Here is a 3,635-nt window from a genome sequence, read left to right on the forward strand (position 1 = left end):
TGTGGGCTTTGTTGCTTCTGGGCTAGATGGCCGCTTGTTTACTTTCAAGCCTTTAAGTCCCCAGACGCTATAGGTCTCGATAGCCGGAGGCTGTAATCTTGACAAAGGCAAACTGCCAGGCCTCTCTGCCACAGCACCCCTGGGTTGGTATCTGAATGCAAAAGGATATTGCCTTTTATTGCTTAGCCTAGACCAGTAGTTCTCAACCTGTGGGTCGCGACCCCTTTGGGGGTCGAATGGCCCTTTCATAGGGGTCGCCCAATTCATAATGGTAGCAAAATTACAGTTATGGAGTAGCAACAAAAATAATTTTACGGTTGGGGTGTCACCACCACTGAGGAGCGGTATGAAAGGGCTGCGGCACTGGCCTAGACTGAGCTAAACTTTTGTCCCTTGTAACAGGATGAGTTGTAGGTAGTACATATTTTTTAGTTTGGAGACGGATACTACTGGATACTGGACATATCACGATTTTGGACGTGGCTGCTACAAAGCTTTGTGTTTCCGCAGAGCAAAACAGTAACCGAAGCCCCACCCACAAAGGAAGCTCCTCTGATAGGAAATGGGAGGCTGGGAGAAAAGAGACAGTTACCAAACATGAAAACATCCTTCCCCCAAAAGACCACAGCGATTCTAACCTTTGGACGCCCTTTTAAAAGATTATCTATTGTCCAGGAAAAAAAAAAAGTCAGTTCAAAATGACACAAAATCAGGACACAAAAACGTCATTTATATCTTTTAAGTACATCCAAAAGTGGCACAGAGAAAGGGGGGGTGCATCTCTCTGTTTTCCCAACTGGCACACACCGTTTCGCGAGGTAACCACCAGGCATTTCAAAGAGTTAGGCTTGGGGTTTGTCATTGCTGTTGTCTTCAAAACCATTTCTGTTCGTACTTTATTTCATTTTCATAAGCCACCGGAGGACTGCGTGTTCTCGCCCCTCTTATTTATGTTTCAGAAATAAATCAAAGGTTTCCATGGGGCCGTTCCAATTCCTGGTAACCCCTGTGCATCGGGGTAGAAGTGTGACTACGGGGTGTCCGAGGGTTAGTTTCTTTTTCAAAGTTGATGGCCAGGTCTTTCTTCCGAAGCTCCTCTGAAAGGTTTGACCTTTCAACCTTTGACCCTTCAACCTTTCCCTCAGCAGCAAGCCTGTTAACCACTGGCACCACGGGGTTCATTTCGACCTACACGGGTGCTATAGGACAGAGTCAAACTGCTCCAGGGGGTTCTGATCGGTGTGGAAGCAGACTTCCACACCTTTCCCCTGTGGGGCAGCTGGTGGGTTTGAACTAGCAACCTTTCGGTTAACAGCCAAGCCCTCTGACCATCGCCCCACTGGGGCTCCTTTGCATGACCAGGCATTCTAATTCTGTTCAAGCCAGCTTCTTTCCAAGGAACCCCGATGGCACAACAGCTAAGTGCTCCACTTTCAAACCAACCAGGGGTTCCTGAGTGGGACAAGCCTGGCATTAGGCTCCTGTAAAGATGATCGGTAAGAAAACTCGAGGGGGCACCTCAACTCTAGTCATGTGGGGTTGCCGTGCATCAGATCACTGGACGACATCCAACTTCAGGCCTCTCCCGGGCAGGCCCACAGGACCACCCTCCTGTGGACGGCTGGAGGGTTTCCAGGCAGCCCAGTGGGCTCTGGCCGCACCCTCATCACTACAGCTCGGGGGCTCAGTGTTCCGATGTCCTCTGGCTGTGAACTAAAGGAGGAAGGCCCAGAACCCTTGCTCCTTTACCCCTCGATGAACTCAGCGTGCATGTCACTTCTTGAGTTGTAGCCAAGACAGTCAACGCATTTCAGATCTGAGGAAACCTGAGGGTTTGCAGTTGTTGACTAGAAATTATCTTTCATTTCTCAGTTCACTGCTGGGGCTTAAATGATCAAATTTAATAAGAACAGCCACTCAATGGGTACCCAAAGCTCAACCTAACGAGCCTTTACCACAGGGATCCGACAGATGTCACCCTCAGGAGCTCCCCAAGGGGACAGCACATCCCTTCATCCGAGAACAGGCTGCCGATGGAGTGCAGCACAAGTCCCATCATGCTTCAGGTGCATGTCAACACCCCACAACACTCCTCTCACGGGGGGCGGGGGGGAGGGCAGGGGGGCGGGTGTCAGGATGTTAATAGAACCAGGGCATGTGAGGCAAACGGCCAGGTCCTTGCATAACTAGAGGCCTGAGAGGGAAGAAATACACCAGATCGACGGTTCAAATCCATTTGCCACTCCACCAGAGAGCGTTGCCGTGTCTGTTCCTGTAGAGACTCATCCTCTTGGACACCTTCGATAGAGTCATTCTGGCCATTCAATGGCCGTGGAGTTTTGTTTCTGTTTTGTTTGGGTTGGGCCTATGAGGTAAGTGCTGAAGTGTGTTTAGAATGACGCCAGGGTCTCCTGTGGGTGGGAGACACTGGATTCACTCCCCTGCACAAACCGGAGGCAATGACCTTGATTTAATCTGCTGACTTTCCAGCTAATAGAAGCATATACACCATGGGGCTTCAAAACGTCCGGGGAAAAACTACATTATCTTTCAATTCCATTTTCAATGAACTACATGAAGCCCCTCATACGTCCTCTCATGATTCTCATTCTCCTTAGTCCCACCCTCCAAAAGGACAGGCTTCCAGCATTTTAACCCCCAGAGACTTCCTATACATCCCTTTGAACACAACAAAGTTCCTTTCCTATCTCTAACTCAGAGCGACATAACCGTCTACCACAAAATTCTTGTAAACATTCTACCCGTATATGAATGGCCTCGCTTCTGCCCCCCAGGCCTTCAGTCTGTGTGCTGAATTCTTGACGAAAGTGTACCCCTAGATTTAAAATGTCTTAACAACTCTACCCATAACCACTCCTGGCTAATCACTATCCCCTGGAAAGGGCCCCAAGATTTAGCTGTTTATTTCTAGTGTCATGGAGTTGGGAGGAACCTCAAAGGACCTCCAAGGGCACACCATCTCTCCCAGCCCCACCCAAACTCTCCTAGCCTAATCACAGCCAGTTTATGATGACGCGCCTCCTGGCAGGAACGCGTGCCTTATCTGTTTTTGGAGTTCCCTCCAGGCCAAAGAGAATAATCTTACTAACCACTCCCCGGGAAGCTCCCAGCGGCTCCCAACCCTGAGCTGTGGATCAGAAACAGGCGGGACGGTGGCTCTGGGAAGGTGAAGGGACCCATTCCATCAGGCACCTTCCATGAACGCCACAATCCTGTTTAAACAAATGTGAACGGGACCTCCTCTGTTGAAGTCATCATAGGCCCTGAGCTCCTAATAACCATTCTGGCTCGCTGCGATCTGCGTGGCCGGCAGTTGGAAGCCACCTGCAGCTCCTCAGGGAAAAAGACTGGGCTTTCTACTCCAGCAAACAGTGACAGGCCCGGAAACCCACAGTCAGCACTGACTCCATGGCCGTGAGCTTGATTTTGATTGGCTATCGTGAGGTGCCTATCGAGTCCCTTCAAACACGCGGCAATGGTGGTGGTGGTCACAGCAGGGAGCACTGCTCAGCCCGCACCGGCTTCACAATCCCGGGCGTCTGCGTCACTCAGACGCTGTTCTGTTGTCATCCAGGATTGCATTGCCTCATTTGTAGAAGCAGATCACCAGGTCT

The 3,635-nt window shown here is 50.3% G+C and overlaps 1 protein-coding gene across 1 annotated transcript in view; it reads right to left on the reverse strand.

Annotated features, from left to right (window-relative positions):
• Nucleotides 1-3,635, reverse strand: part of ANKDD1B (ankyrin repeat and death domain containing 1B) — an 87,909-nt gene that overhangs the window by 52,879 nt on the left and 31,395 nt on the right.

The sequence above is a fragment of the Echinops telfairi genome, unplaced genomic scaffold (genome assembly GCF_000313985.2).
Source record: "Echinops telfairi isolate 266 unplaced genomic scaffold, ASM31398v2 ScPeMD7_7469;HRSCAF=8507_1, whole genome shotgun sequence".
Classification (NCBI taxonomy): Eukaryota; Metazoa; Chordata; class Mammalia; order Afrosoricida; family Tenrecidae; genus Echinops; species Echinops telfairi.